This window comes from Mus caroli, unplaced genomic scaffold, assembly GCF_978045245.1.
Source record: "Mus caroli unplaced genomic scaffold, Mus_caroli_1 scaffold_10, whole genome shotgun sequence".
NCBI classification, from domain to species: domain Eukaryota; kingdom Metazoa; phylum Chordata; class Mammalia; order Rodentia; family Muridae; genus Mus; species Mus caroli.
The window spans coordinates 35,813,517-35,830,063 of record NW_028227265.1 but is presented as its reverse complement, the minus strand read 5'-3'; the positions used below and the strand labels follow the sequence as shown (position 1 = coordinate 35,830,063).

At 43.9% G+C, this 16,547-nt stretch overlaps 1 long non-coding RNA gene across 2 annotated transcripts in view; it reads right to left on the bottom strand.

The window, feature by feature from the left end:
• Positions 1-229: 229 nt before the first annotated feature.
• Positions 230-16,547, bottom strand: part of LOC115031773 (uncharacterized) — a 125,418-nt gene continuing 109,100 nt past the window's right edge. Inside the window, exons 5-7 of one of the 2 annotated variants that reach the window (XR_015048715.1) lie at positions 4,159-4,229; positions 1,827-1,916; positions 230-314 (exon numbers count right to left, since the gene is read on the bottom strand). This is a non-coding gene — a long non-coding RNA (uncharacterized LOC115031773). Of the gene's footprint in view, positions 320-1,826; positions 1,917-4,158; positions 4,230-16,547 lie in introns of both variants that reach the window. The other variant, XR_003837437.2, reaches the window with a different exon arrangement.

Genomic DNA, 16,547 nt, shown 5'->3' with positions numbered 1-16,547 from the left:
TACCCTCCTGAAGGTATTTCCTATGCCTCCCATACAGACACTCGTACTTAGGTTCGTGCCTCAGGGCCTGTGTCTAGAGAACCCAAAGAATGACTCTTTTATGAAATGTGAATTCCTTCTAACCTTGGGAACAAAGTGTACTCTCAGGTAGACTGAGGTGTGTTACTGCAACAGAAAGGAACTTAACAACTTAAAAACAAAACAAAACAAAACAAACAAACAAAACGTTCTCACAGTCTGGGTGACTTCTCAGTCTCCAGAAGGCCGTTCTGGGGTTCCTGCCCCTTGCATCACGTGGCTCTAATGTCTTGAACCTGGTCTACGAGGATGGTGGAGGAAAGTGAAAGCAAATGGAAATTTCTGAGACTTGCTTAGAGGCAAGGCTTTAAGCAATACAAACATTGTATATTACGTCCTTCAGCCTTGTACTGGACACAGTTCAGTCATGTGATCTGATTGAAATCAGGAGACTAGGCTTTATAACACTTGGTGCGTCTGGGGGAAGTAAGGAGCTTACTGCAAACACACTCTCGTCTTTATGACCGGCTTTCGGCGCATCCAACTGGAACTTAGGATTGTGGACTCTGATTGGCAGGGCATCACCCCACTCAAGGAGAAGTGTTGCTCAGCAACAGTAACCTTCCCCAGCCTTTTCTCCATCTCCTGAAGCTTCATCTCTTGCCCATTCTACTTACGAGCCTTGGATAGCTTTCAGCCGTTCACTTGACGGATGGTATTTGAATACCTTCTATGTGCCAAACCGAATGCAGGTCATTAGAGAAATGGCAGTTGCTAAAGTGAGCCATGGTTTGGGCTATAGAAATAAATGCAGTGGGAGCTAGGATCTATGTGTCCAGCTCTCTTGGGAGCTCTGGGCCTTCCTCCAGCCCTGCTAACTCTGGACTAGCCCTAAGCTTCACTCTCAGGGTTCTACCAGGGCTCTCCATTTCCTTTGAGATAAGCATCTCTCAAAAACGTCTACAAACCTAGATGCTATCCGAAGATTGCACCATTATTCTGACTCACTCTGACTCACACTGGTCAGCACACTATGGCCCACAAACCAAATACGGCTCTTCTGCGCCTATTTTTTTTCTTAGCCTGTGAGCCATGAATATAAATTTTTTTCCATTTCCAAATGGATGGAAAACACAATCCAAAGAGAAATATTATTTCAGGACATGTGAAATTCTATGCAATTCAAATTTGCCTGTCCATGGTAAAACTTTGAGTCAAGCCATTAAAATACAACTATGCCCATCCATTTACATATTATCTGTGGCTGCTTTCACATGCATCGGAAGAGTTGAATATTTCCTGGCAGGGACCATATGGCTCAACTGATTATGATCAGGACCTTTACAGAAAGAGTCTGACGACCTCTGTTGTAACTAAAGATTAGTATTTTCTTTGACTATGAATGAAGGCAACAAGCCACTGGACCTGTGACATTTTTACCAACAGAATGTTCAAACATCTTCAGGTATTATGTGTCTTAAGATGTCACTTTAAACCATTTTTTAAAATTAGAACAATTGTTGCAGCATTGATTTCTTCTCATTTTTATAAAGGGTCTCATGCAGTCCAGTATAGGTTTTCTGCACAGCCAGGGATGACTTTATATACACATTAGGTGTGCATTCTATCAGCCGAGCTATAATACCACACCTACTATTTTATCTAGCCACTTTAAAATGTTAAAAAATAAATAAGTAAATAAATAAATACAGGCTGAGATCACGAGATCATCTTAGTGATGGAGTGTTTGCTTAGCATCCTAAATCCAGTCCATAGCATGCAAAGATAAATAAGTTACCTAAACATACCTGATTATAGCATAGAGTTGAGGGGCTGTTAAACATTTCTGTAACCATTTCCAATCTGATTGCAATCTTACATTTTTTGGTTCTGAGCATCTGAAAAGAATAAAATATTTCTCTCCTTAGACTCGTTTACACATGTCTCAGAACTTGGGGCCAAAGCTCAGGAGGACCACTTCAGTCCAGAAGGTTAAGCTAGCCTGAGCAACATCATGAGGTTCTGTCTTGTTAAATAGTTCCTCTGCGAGAGGAAGAGAACTCATCTGTCAGTGACCTGATTCCCACCCAGCCATGGCCAGCGCCACACACCAGGCTCAGGCCATCTACTTGTATCCCGGCTAATCGCTGGGAGCCCAAAGTGTTTCCAGAAGCACAGCTTGTGTGAGCTCTCTGATCCCATGCTGTTACTTGACATTTGGAATTATCAGCCTAACTCACTTCTTCCCTCCAACCGCATTGTGGTTCCCATCATTGCCTGTGATTCCCATCATTGCCAGGATTACATCCCATAGTACTCCTACCATGCCATTTGACCTTAGTATCTTTAACCTTCCAGCCACCTTTATCCAGAAAGACTCTGAAGACCTTTAAGACTAGAGTCCATGGACTCTAACAGAGACCCTGGAAGTTCACTTTCAGGATAGAATTAAAGAGGAGTAGCAAAAGGCCCAGAGACTGATGTCCCAAATGGATTCCACCTTCAGGAACATTTCCAAGACAAACAGCATCTTTATTCAGCGAATCAGTGTTCCCTGGACAGCTGACACTCACAGGGAGTTTGTTTGTTTGTTCTTCCTAGGGCAGGCCAGGCTTTCACTGGCCCAAGCTTCACCATACACAATAGGTATTGGATATAAAAACCTCCACTTGAGAATGATAGAAGGGTCAAGGGAGTACTTTCAAATGGTCAAGACTACATCAAGCTATATACATAGGGAACTTTCAAAATAAATATGGGCCATATCAATGATTACACACAATGCTCAAACTGGTAATGAAGGTAAATCCTAAATATTCATTTTTTTGTTTTCTTGTGTATGTGTATTTATATGCATGTGTATTGATTTGCATATGTGCATGTGTATGAATATATGTGTATGTGTATATGTGTGTATATATGTTGGTGTGTATTGATGTCTATGTATATGTTGATATGTACATGTGTGTGTGTTTGCATGTGTGCATGTATGTGCATGTGTGTTGATGAGTGAGCATGCCTGTACCATGGTGTGCATGTGGAGGTCACAGGCCATCTCAGTTGTTGGTCCTTCTCTTCTATCTTGTTTGAGTTGGGGCCTCTTGTTTTCTGCTGCTACACATGCCAAGCTAGCTGGCCCAGGAGCTTTCAGGGATTCTTCTGTATCTCCCTCCTACCTCACCACAGGGGTTATCTAATAGCAGAGATTGGCAACCTGAGGAAGTAGGCTGTTGTTGACAGAGAGCCTCCTCCATCCTCCACCCCCAATTCTATAATAACAATGTCTTCGTAGATCTCAGTGTCTTTCTAGAAAGGAGAAACTCCTAGAAAGGTCTTAAATAGAAATTAAACTTGGTGAACATTAAGGACTCCAACATCCATGACCAGGTGTGGTGGCACCTTTAATGCCAGAACTTGGGCGATAGAGGGATGTAAACCTCTATGAATTTCAGGCCAGCTTAGTCTACATATAAAGTTCCAAGCCAGCCAGAGCCACATAGGGAGACCATGTCTGAGAAATAAATAAATAAATAAATAAATAAATAAATAAATAAATAAATAAAAATTTTAAAATTCCAGCATTCCAAAGGATGGTGACACAGCTCAGTTTGTGCCTGCCTCACACTCACCCAGAAGTTGACAAAGAATCTTCTGCTCCACCTTAGGTGAATCATTTTTGAGAATGCTACCCATGATTGTCAAGAACATTCTCAGTCTTGGAAGGGTAAGGACAGGGGGCTCTAGACTCAGGGATAGTCAAACACCCATGAGATTCCCTAGGAAACCCTAAAGAAAACCTGAGATGAGCTGCTCCGCTGCTCCCATGGCCTTAGGTTCGGCCCCACAGGCTTTGCCATTTGTCTCACTAAAAGACTTCAAGCAAATCTTCATTTCTTCATGATCAGATTTTCATCTTCTTTTGCTTTGTCTTCTGAGACAGGTCGACTGCTCTATGTAACCCTGGCTGTCCTGGAACTCAATATATAGATCAGGCTGGGCCTTGAACTCGCAGAGACGTCTTCACCTCTGCCTCCCAATGGGTGGGCTTACAGGCCCGCCCCACCACACCCAGCTCAACTTTAATCTCTTTGAAACTGGCCATCTAAACAGATGCTCAAGTCTGTTTGTTTGTACTCTGACCTGAGTGATGCTGCTCCTGTTTTGTTGCTTTTATGGACACCTTTTTCACTTCTCACTTCACCCCACCAATTCTGTAAAAGAGAAAAGAGAACAAGAAAGTTAAGGTGGCTTCCCATTCTGCAGAGTCTCTAACAGAATCTCAGGAAGAAGAGATGTTGCAAGGTCACTGGGTGAGTAGGCAGGTGGTCCAGTTCCATGGCTTGTTGCCTGGGGCACCTTGCATGGACTCCTTAAATTCTGACGATGTTCAGCCTCCCGGTATTTCTCGCATCACCTGCCTGAGTTCTGGCCTCATCCGTTCTTGTGAGAGCAGTTTTAGTGTCTCGTGGATAACACAAAGTCACAACCACAAAGTGGGATATTGCTACAATAAGACACTGATGTGACTTTAAAGATGGACTAATTGGATGGTAGATAATGAGCCTGAAAGTGGGTAATAATACCGTGCACTAAAGGGGATAATAGTATTGATCTGCCTGCCCAGGCCTGTTGGGAAGATTAGCTCACTGGCAACTGTAGAGATCTTCACCACCACGGAAGAACATAAATGATAGCTCATCTGAGATCCACCTCAGCCCCTTTGGGATGCCTCTTCTTGGAGTGGGTTAAATGCCTGTCTGGATGCTATGGCAACCAAGGCCAGCAGCCTGACGGAGTCTTCACTCCTGGACTCCATGTGAAGTTCTATATTTTTGACTCAATCATAAAGCAAAGACGACTGTCTTTCTTTAAAAAGGAAAAGTTCGGTGAGGAAACATTTGGCTCTCAGGCTCCTCTTAGGAAACAGGGGCACAGAGAAGCTGCCGGATGCCTTCAAAGATGTCAACTATGTTCAGCATTCTTGCCTGTCACTTCAGAAACCATAGACAGAAGAAAATCACCCTAAAACAATTAAAGATGGCCAACAGAGACTCAGCATAGTGGGGGTGGCAGGCAAGCCACCCAAGAGGTATAAATTTAATGGTTCTGACTTAAAAGTTCTCTTCACTACCATTAAAAAACAAAACAAAACAAACAAAAAGCCCAGCTCCCTCTCAGACACAAGGACAGGGTTCCATGGGCTGTTTACACAATGTCATTGGGACAGTAGTGCTATCTTACCAATGTTCTGAGGTTTGTGTGGGCACCGTGTGGTCGCCAAGCAAGGCTTCCTGATTTCTGCCAATATTTGTGCTGAGCCATGCACACCCTGTCCCAAGTCACTCGTGAAAAGCAAACAAATGAATGAAATGATTTGTTCAGGGTCACATGGCTTTAAAAGTGGAAGCAGCAAGATTGCCCCAGCGCCTCCGGCCTCGAGCCTACAACTCTGTCTGCTCTTGCATTCTGCCTTCCACTGCTATTGTGTTTGTTCTCCTTTCTCTTTGCACTAACCAGCTAAGCTAAGCACGCACTTAGCCATAGAAACTGCCCAACCAGCTAAGCTAAGCTAAGCATGCACTTAGCCATAGAAACTGCTCGAGGAAGACTGTTATGGAGGCATGGGATTCTTCTGATGGTGCCCAGGGCAGCACAGCCTTGCCAGTGTCCTAATAATACCTCTAAGAACACATGGGAGTCTTTTGTCAGAAAAAATTGAAGTTCACTTTGGAATTCTAGGTGCCTGCATGTCCCTCCCATCTCCTCGGCGCCTTCTTCCTCAAGGCGTTTTTAAAAAGAAAGATTTAAAATTGCTTGAAAATTGAAGCAAGATTGCCTGGTTATTGATTCCGATTCTGCCAGATCTGACTCAGAGCTGTCTCCCCTGTTACTGCCACCGGCTCTGATGGCTGAAGAGGGATTTTGAGGATTTGGTTTGTAATCAAATGACCCAAGAATTCTTCCTGCTTCCCCACTCCAACACAGAGAAATGTAATATTTTCCATTCCAGCTCAGCCCTCGCTGCCAGGATGGTAATTGAGATTTCAATTGGTCCCCCTGCTTTCAGGAATTCTGCTTAACATAATATCTCTAGCTATTTCTTTGCTTTTGTTTCTTAACTGAAAGCAATAAACAACATTTGAACAGCCACAGCATAATGGGGTAGGTTTATCCAGCAATGTGACAGAGAAGCACAATGATACTGGCCCCGGGATCACTGGTGTTGGGGCTGTGGTGAGGACTGTGCTGTGGCAAAGAAATCCTATATCTTATGTCGTCTTCCTCATAGAAAAGAGCCCGGGTCTGTTGGATCATATAAGAAAAAAAAAGATATTAAGTAAACAATACAATACTTAGAATAGCAGTCTGCTTCTGTGCTAAAGAGTTGGAGAAATAATCACACAGACCTGAATCTACCTATTTTCTAGGCTTCTTTTAACAAATTTTCTCTGCTTGGTTTCTATGGAAACTGGAGAGTGCATATGAGCTAGAGATGCTCAGTAGTCCTTCCCAGCAGATGTGACCATTGCGGATTTCTCTAAGTAATGTCATATTTTAACCACTAAGATTAAAAGAAAAAAAATTATCCATGCACAATACATCATTGAAGAGAAAGGTCAGTGCTGACAGTCGCTATCTGCTGGACACTTGCTGTGTTCCGGAACAATATTAAACACATACCTTAACTCAGTCCTCCTTAGGGATTTGATATCTTTAAGAACCACACCGGTTACCTCCAGGAAAATGGAAACATCTTCAAATTTTTCCAATATACAGAATTGAATAAAAGGATACAGTTGTGGCAGAAATTCTGAGAGCCCTGAAGCCGTGAGGCAGCTCAGAGAGGAGAAAACTTGGGAAATGCCATCAACCCTGAGGCTAGGGAGCCAGTGCATGAAGACAAAGTCTGTAATGCTCAAAACCTGGAACCAACCAACATTAGACCCAACTACCGTGAAGACTGCACATAGACGCTGAGACTGTGGATACAGGCTATTTGATAGACATTGGTAGAAATTACAGCCAGCTCACCACATGAACAAGAAGGGATGCCTACCTTCTCTCTTTCGCCTATTCAAGTCCTGACCAGGTCCAACCCCACTTAGCTTGTAAGATCGGGCATGCTCAGGGTGGTGTGTGCACAGACCTGACCTTCCCTCTCTGTTGCCTGCCTATCTTATGTCAAGGCTTCCTATTGGCTAACCATGTATAAGGGGTCAGATGACCAGAGGTCCTGGGAAGTGAGCTCTCCCAAGAGAACAGAGAAATTCAGAAATGGACTCAAAGACAAGCCAACAATTGGTTGACTTGCAGGGTTTTACCACACCTCTTTCATGGATGAGAAACTGGATAATTTTCTATTAAACAAAAAGTATTAGCAAGGTAATTGTGCATGCCACTAGTCAACCTATGCTATTTTTCTAAAGAAGACTATTTCTACATAGCACTTCTACATCATATGCCTTTCACATAAACAAGCTCAATTAAACGTCAGTTGGAAGAGACTGGAGTCTGAAAGCTACCCATCTGAGGGGGGAGGGTTCTAGGCATTTATGTGTAGTTACATTTCTAAACAATCCATCCTGATGAAGCCAGTCATAAAGATATGAAAAGGACCATTGGGTTACTGGTAGCATAGATTTGGGGTTTGGGGGAGACGAGCCTGAGGGGAAACCTCACCTCCTATCCCATCTGCTGGAGGGCTAGACTGTGAGTCTAGTGAGTTAGACTTTCATAGATGATGGCAGGGAAAGAGTAAAATGCTCAGTTCCTATTTTTTTCTCCTCATCCTTGACCATCTGCTACTGCTAAACTAGCTAGAGAGCTACGTAAGGGGAAAGCTAAGATTTCTGTGGACTTCATCCTTTCTCTGGAGTGGGGTGAGGAAACTCATTCAGCTGGAGACACCTTGTCAGACATAGAGAGAACTCTTCCATCTGATAGGTCTTGAAGGCATTTGTATTTTAAGACAGTATAAAAAGATTTTTTTAGTTACCACCAATGGAAGGGAACCTTTTCAGATAAATGACAATATCTGCTTTCCTTTCAATCCGTGCTATCTGTGGAAGAACTCCTGTTTGGTAAGGTCAGCCCTATCTACATTAGAAGATGAATCCCCAAGTGTCTTAGTTAGGGTTTCTATTGCTAGGGTGAAACACCATGACCAAAAGCAAGTTAGGGAGGAAAGAGCTTACACTTTCACTTTGTAGTCCTTCTCTGAAGGAAGCCAGGGCAGGAACTCAAACAGAGCAGGAAGCTGGAGGCAGGAGCTGATGCAGAGGGCAGGGAGGGAGGAGTGCAGCTTGCTGTCTTGCTCCTTTTCATTATAAAGTTACATAAGCATGGCCAGTAATGACCAAGTAACACAGTAGATACAGTTCAGGCAGTAAATGTCTGAAAATATCTTCTGGCAAAGGGCCAAGTTCTTAACCCAAAACCTTTAAATTTAGTCTCAAGTAGAACTTTATTTATTTGTTTGTTTGTTTGTTGTTTATTGAGAAGGGAAGAAAGTAGCCACATTCTTCCCCAAAATATCACAAGAACAGTCTCTAGACCATATAATAATTTTCTCCTCTGAAACCTCTTGATCCAGGCCCCCACAGTTCAAATCACCCTCAGCACCACTGTCTTCCATGCTCCTACTTGTATGGTCCACTAATCCCCACTAAAAGCCTTCAACTGCTTTCCTAATCCAAAGTCCCAAAGACCACATTCCTCCTAACAAAAAGATCAAGCCTGTCACAGCAATTCCCGACCCGCTCCACACCCCCACACCCCCACACCCCTCCGAGAGTCCCTGGTACCAAGTTCTGTTTTAATTAGGGTTTCTCTTGCTGTGAGGAGATGCTATGTAATTGAGGCTTGTTTATAGTTCATAGTTTTAGTCTATTATAGTCATGGTGGAAAACATGGTGGCATGCAGACAGACAGGGTCCTGGAGAGGTAGCTGAGAGTTCTACATCTGGATCCACAGGCAGCAGGCAGAGAGAAACTATAAGCACTTGAAACCTCAAAGCCCACCCCCAGTGACACACTTCCTCTAACAAGGCCACACTGACTCCTCCAAGGCCACATCTTATCATAGCAGTGCCCCCTCCCTATGAGACTATGAGAGCCATTTTCATTCAAACCACCACAACAGGATGTTCTGTCTTCCTTCCCAAGAAATCTAAGGTTAATAACCCACAAAGGGGAATGTTTTTATCCCACTGAAATCCAAACACTATTCAGGAAAAAAAAGATTTACCTTTCTCCTTGCAGGTATGGGGCAGTTTGAACCAGCAACCTAACTGGACCCCAGAAAGCAAGCAACTCCTGGGACTGAGTTAGACAGCATACAATTCCCCACCAGTCCCTCAATGTGTGCCAGAACGACTGAAGCTGAAAGTTGCTTTGCTAAAACAGGAATGGATATTTAAGGATAAGGGAGACCCACTCTCTCACATTGATGCATAACACGTTTAAGGACCAGAGAGGACCTTTTAGGTCCTTCCACATGACTGACTGACTGACTGACTGACTGACTGACTGACTGACTGACTGACTGACTGACTGACTGACTGACTGACTAATGAGAGGGAAAACCCACAGCCTCTACCTTCCCTGAGTTTTCTTCAGGGCTACGTCCAGTTGTGTAGAGTCTGATATGAATGAAGACCAGGGGAACTGGTCTTCATTGTGGGTGCCACTTAAGAATGAAGCTCTTATTCACTCAGAAACAGAAAAGAGAGGCTAGTGCCGCTTTTGAAAGCTGACAAATGCCGAAAACTTCATACAACCTTGAGGGTAAAACTTTTGATAATGACCTGCTGACACACTTTTATAATGTGTTTTCCTCTGTTTTTGTGCTTTCAACCATGCCTTCACAGGACAACAACTTTTAAGTTTTTTTTCTATTAATCATCAGAAAAATGAAAAATACAAAGACAGCCCAGCCACTTTAGCCTAGCTGGCCAAATTCACTTTCCTACTCTTGATAGAGTTCAGAAAAAAATTTCCTTCAGCATTGTGACTTGATATTTATAGCGAGGTATCCATTCTTAGGACTGTGGTCAAATATGGAAAATCCTCTAAGGACTCTCTTTTCCATGTGAGCTAAGAGAGCTTAGAATACTTGGGGGTTTCTCATGATGTGATTAATCTTCAATTCACTCTGAGAGAGCAGTACCCACCAATCACTTGTTGATGTCCTTGTTTCTGTACACTGGATGACCTGGCCCAGAGGACAGTAGGAATTTCCCTAGATGCTGCAAGTGTGCCCACTGCACTCACACCAATGTATCTACTCCCAGGTTCTGCTAGGGAGCACAGTGGATCTATTCATGGTCACGACAAAGCCACATGATAGAAGTGAACTCTGACAAGGGGAGAGTTGGCATGAAAAGGGGCAGCAGACCTCAGACTTTAGTGAAAATACTTTTCTTTGGCAAAGTTCACAAAACATGAGACCTTGTATAGATGCTGCTGAAGCTCCTTCCAGGTCCTTGAGTGGGAATTCTGCAAGCGAGAGAGCCTGAAACTTAAATCTAAACTTCTGAACTCCTCGTTGCCATAATTACTATTGTTGTTGTTGTTATTATTTATTGATAACTATATGAACTTGGAACACAATAGGCCATCAGTGTCCCATCATCTTGATCACTAGAAGGCTTCCTGGAGGAGGTAGGCTGGGTTTTGGAGACTACTATTTTACTTTAAACACTGTGTCTAGTTTTTGTTTTGTTTTACTCTGATTTTTTTCTGGCAAGGATATATATAACTACAAACTGTCAGGATATAGAAATCAAGGTGAGGCAGAGGATATTTGATACAGTCATATTTGCCATGGCTTTCAGACGTGAGGGAACAGAGTTTGATGGTTAAGATAACAGTCAAACCAATTTAGTTACTGAATGGGTAAGAATGACATATTTTCTGACTTTGTCTTGGTTTAGACCATGTTTGTTTTTTAAAGGAAATAAGAAAGAACTACAAACCTATTTGTTTAGGGTATTTTAGTTTCTGATCATGTTGGTAAAGTGATATGTCTGCCTGCATCAAATTATTCTATAGAAGAAAGCTTCCTCGGTGTCTACACAACATCAAAGTTAAATCTTTCTTCCTCAGGCTAGGGAAAACTAGAGCTTTCTTTTTTCCCTCTTGGGAAGCTGTTCTTCTTAACCCACTGAACTGATACACACACACACACACACACACACACACACACACACACACACACACACAAATGAGACCGAGGAGGGAAAGTCTAGATTTTCCTATGACAAATTGTAATAGGAGGAAGATCTGGGACAGAGGACAGATTCCTGCTACAAGTAGCATGCAAGGCTCCCAGAAGGTGAACAGGGTACCAAAGCACCCCACAAGCCAGCATTGATCCCTTGCCCGCAGTGAGCCCTGAGAAGAAATGTTCACAAAGATGCCACCAGACCTAGGGTGGAACAAACATGTGGTCTTGATTGAATCCTGTCCCAGGGTGACACTAGCGGGTCTCCCAGCTTCCCGAGTCCATGACTCTTCCTCTTTTCTTGGATCTAACACTACTGTGTAAGCCAGTGCCTTGGGCTGAGGATGGGAGAATCCTTGTTCCATGAAGGTATAGCTGTGGACATCCTCCCTCCCTTCTCAGCACCGTAACTTAGTATAGATGACAAGACAACCCAGCCAGATAACAAGGCATGAAAACTGGACCTCTCAGCCCTGTACAAGTTGAACTTTCTGCTGGTATCAGTTTCTCCCTGCTAGAGAAACCACACCTACAGCCAAGTCTGAATGCTTTCCTTCCACCCTATAGGCAGAAGTCCACCTCTTTACCTATCTACAATGCCCACAGGGTTTTTCCAGATCTGGCCATAATGCTCACACCTTCTTCACGACTTCCCATTTGTTTTAGGAAATGAAAAACAAGGTTCCTGGCACAGCTGTGTGAATAGAGTATATAGAGGTCCCTGGGGAGTTGAGGGTCCTCAATGGCTCATAGTCGGTCATGTCCTTGTCCACTCTCCTGGTTTCTGTTGCCATCGAATCTGCACTCTTTAAACATTTGCTGGACATGATAGTTAATGCTCATCGTCAGACTGACAAGATTTGAAATCACATAGGAGACACACCTCTGACTGCCATTGAAAGAGGCTCCAGAAACTTTCAACAGTAGAGGGTGGATGGACCCTGAGTGTGAGTGGTACCACCCCATGGGCTGAGGTCCTGGACTGTGTTAGATGGGGGAGGGGAGGAAGCCAGCAGAGTACCAGAGTTTGTCTCTCTGCCTCCTGGTTGAGGACACTCGTGACCAGCTGTCTCACATGCCTGGCACTAATCTTTCCTCACCACGGTGGGTGGCACCTTCTAACTGTGAGCCAAAATGACCCCTTATTTCTAATTTACAGAGTCTGTCAGATGTTCTGGTCACAACAATGAGAAAAGTGAGTGATACAGTGGATAAATGAACAGATGACACTTTAGGATTAAGGGAGAAGATCCAGGCACAGCTGTGGGGAAAGAGTGTATAGGCTCCAGGGACCTTGGAGGGTGGTCCAGGGTCATCTTAGTAAAAGCTTTAATAAGACAGGGGGCTGCATGCACATGCTGACATCTAACTATGCCTGGGAGCTCTTGATTAGGGGCTGGAACCCTACCACTCACAAGTAAGAGATAACATGGTTTAAGAAGGAAGGAATTGATGGCTTCACTTGGATGCAAAGGACACTGAATTGACTCACAATAAAGGAAGAAATTCAAGAAACCAAACCCCAGAATGGGAAATAAAACCCACTAAGGACCCAGAAATCCCTCTTCTCCTCTCCTCTCTCCTCTCTTCTCTTCCCTTCCCTTCCCTTCCTTTCTCTTTCCTTTCCCTTCCCTCCTCTCCCCTCCCCTCTGGTCCTGTCTTCTTCTCTTCTCCTCTCCTCTTCTCTTCTCTTCTCTTCTCTTCTCTTCTCTTCTCTTCTCTTCTCTTCTCTTCTCTTCTCTTCTCTTCTCTTCTCTTCTTCTCTTCTTCTCTTCTTCTCTTCTTCTCTCTCCCCTCCCCTCCCCTCCCCTTCCCTCTCCTCTCCCTCTCCTCTCCTCTCCTCTCCTCTCCTCTCCTCTCCTCTCCTCTCCTCTCCTCTCCTCTCCTCTCCTCTCCTCTCCTCTCCTCTCCTTTTCTCAGCTTTTCTTCTCTTCCCAGTTCCCCATAGATAAATCTCAGACACCTCCATTTTCTCTCTCTCCTCTTTGCACTTCATTTCCACTGTATCTATTTTAACCTCATTCTATTTTATATCAGAGAATTTTTCTCCATATATCAGAGAAAATAGCTCCTAGCAACTCTAGACAAATGCTTAATGTTTTCGAACTAAGGAAAAAAAACTAGATTTATACCTCCAACTGAGATATTCTGCAAGAAGCACCCAATTAGGCCTGGATTCTGTGCACCTCCCTTTGGAGAATCACTGTGCTCAGGCATGTCACACAAGTCTTGGCCAAACTGTGTGAAGAAGGAAACCAGCCATCATTACTGACAGCTCTGTCGCGGCAATGTGGATGTTTGAAATAAGACCTTTGGCAGTTTGCCCCACTAGCAAAGGAAAGAGCAGTGAGGAAAAGTCTTTCTGGGTGATGGGAAGCATGGAAGTGATTACAGGTATTACATCAGGGTGGGACAGTAGCAAAGAGAAGCCTTCTGAGATTCCGTGGGCTTCTGGCTCCCAGGGTTGGCCTGTCTCAGATGACCTGTGTTCAACAGCTCCCGTGAGTCTTCAGTTCTGGCCTGAGAGCTGACCTTCAGATGGCAGCCTCACTCCCTGTGAATGTTGGCTGTAGGCCCCCAAGACCCTGTGCATCCCAGCGATGCATGGAAATTCTCTCTCTCCCGGCCTATCAAGCCTCACCTGATTGAGTCTGAGGGATTCTTGCCTTAGTGTCTGATTTATAAAGTGACTGTGTGAATGATCGCCATTCCCGGAGGTCACTGTGAGAATCACTGAGAAGGTGTGAAGCTGAATAATGCAAACTGTCAAGTGCTAGGAAAGCTGAATTGGCTATTTTAAAGGTACTCACCTCTCTTCCCTTTGAGGATCTCACTCGATTAGTTTACACTGGTCTCTTCTATCTGATTAAAAATAAAGTTATGCTTTCTAATTATTTGCCCAAACGGCTGCTCTTTCTAAAACTGATATGTATATGTAGTTTTCAAGACCACGTAGTTGAATAAACAAATGTATGGTTAAACCTAGTCTCCCAGTCACTAAGAAGATGTGAGACATTTAATTTGAATGCATGCTAATGCAAACATCTATCACATTATTGGTGACATTGCTATGCCAGTTACGGGGGACGTTTTTATATCTGATGTGACCACTTAAAACCCCACATAACTGTGTCACTATGTTATCAATTATTTCAATGAAACTGGTTACCATACATTTCACATAGTATTCGAAAACATTACTCTGCTTTTAACCCTTTTATCTCCTTCCTTCCAATATGTAAAAAGCAAACAAACAAACAAAACAACAAAACTGTTCTAAGAAGAAAACCTATTGATGTCAAAAATGATTTTTTTTAACTAAACAAAAGACAATTTATTTGAGGAGGGATCCAGAGGCCTTATCAGATTACCAGAGGAGTCTGTAAGACCTCCAGAAAGATTCAACCCAAACCTTTGTTTTGGTTGAATGTCACAGGTTATACCTGTCATTTTCTAGTCATTTTTTCCCATTTGGCTTTTTATACGTGTACATAGAGTCTCCCTTTGCAGCCCTGGCTTGCTTTGAATGTTTCATCTTCCTGCCCCAGCCTCCTGGGTGTTGGGGTTGCAGGTGTTCCCCACCACATCTGGCTTGTGTTCTTGCTTTGTTCCACTTTCTGCATGATATCCTAAGACTGTTCTTCTGGCCCATCTGATGACTTTTCTTCTTGCTGTGGTTCTTCCTATTGCTGCTCCATCTTTCCGTGTCTCTTAAGCCGACAGGGGTAGGGCTTGGTTATTATGCCTGCTGATTTTGGGCCATCTTTTACAAGGGAAGACGTGTTACTGTGCTATGAGCCCTGAGTTCAAGCATAGAGATTTCCAGTGGGTGACTTGAGAAGTAGTTAGTAAGCAGGGACTAGCCGTTTCATGCGTAAGTCTGTGGGGTGTTCTTCTTGGGATGCCAATCTCCAGGAGGGACATACTAGTCCCCTGCTTGTAGGCTGTGATGGCGTACCTTGAGTGTCAAGTTGACAAGATTGAAACACACCTAGTGGCTTAATAGGAGACACTCTTAGATATGTCTGGGAGAGACAATTTCCAGGGATGATTGGCATGTGGTACAGCAACTGAGGGAGGATCACATACCCTAAACGTGAATAACAACACTCAGTAGGCAGTTGCGGGGTGGGTAAAATGGAGAAAAGCAAGAGGCAGAAGCCTACTAATGTAGGCATACTGTCTCATTGGGTCCTGTTTGCAACAGGCAGAACTGTTTTTGCTTAACCAGATGTTCCCTGCCACGAAGCTCTACCAAACTACAGACACAAACCGATGGAGCCAGTCAATCGTTGACTGAAAATTCTGAAGACTTGAGCTAAAATAAAGCTTCCCAGATTTTCAATTGTTTTTCTCTGGTATCTGTCATGGTGACAGAAGACTGACTAATAGGGAGTGGGGATTTGGGAATCAGATCACAGGAAACACCCAGCAACAGATTCTTAGACCCGAACCATCCAGCTCAAAGTTGGTCTCCTTGGTTGCCACCATTCCCTCAATTCTGGTCTCCCTCTGGTTCAGCTATCCAGTAATGGATTGTGTGTTGGAAAGGAACAGGGGCAGGATAGCTGTTGGCTGTTGAGACTGGGAGCAAGGCTCTCCTTCGATGAGATCTTCCACCATCTACTGATGTTCCCTCCACCTGGTGCTGGTTTCTGCATGCACAGCTCATTGTTATCTCCAGACAAGCTAAGGGGCATTCCAAAAGCATGCCGGCTGCCCATCGGCTCAGCTAGCTATCTGTCTGGAGAAGAGACTAATCTCTTAGCAGTTACTTCAGCCTTTGTCCAGTGTCTGACATATTCCTACCCAGCAAGGGAGGTCATGAGCTTTTTCCTCTCTTACGAGTCCCTCCAACTCTTGAGTGGTTCGCTTTTCCCTAATTTCTTGCTTTCATTCTTACCTCTTCATAAAGCTTGGTTCTACTTTGCTTGTGCCCATGAGTTCCACATTGTTGGTGAGAGACAGAGAGCTCAGGAGCCACTGTCTCAGGTTCATTTTCCATAACCACAGGTGTCTCTCACCCTGGGTCTTTGGATGGAGCACAACGGGTCCTAGGAACATCTATCACATTCAAAGAGTCTTAATCACCACCGTCAGCTCCCCGCTCATTGCCAGACAGCAGACTGCCAGGCATGAGGGAAGAGATGTGACCCACACACATGCCAAGACATTCACCTTCATAATCCCTTGACTGCTCCAGAAGCCACCACCCTGCACTTCACCGTGACACAAAGGCTTGCTTCCTTCTTCCCATACATTGGCTTTGTAGTGGTTATTGGATGACAACGGACCACTGGCACAT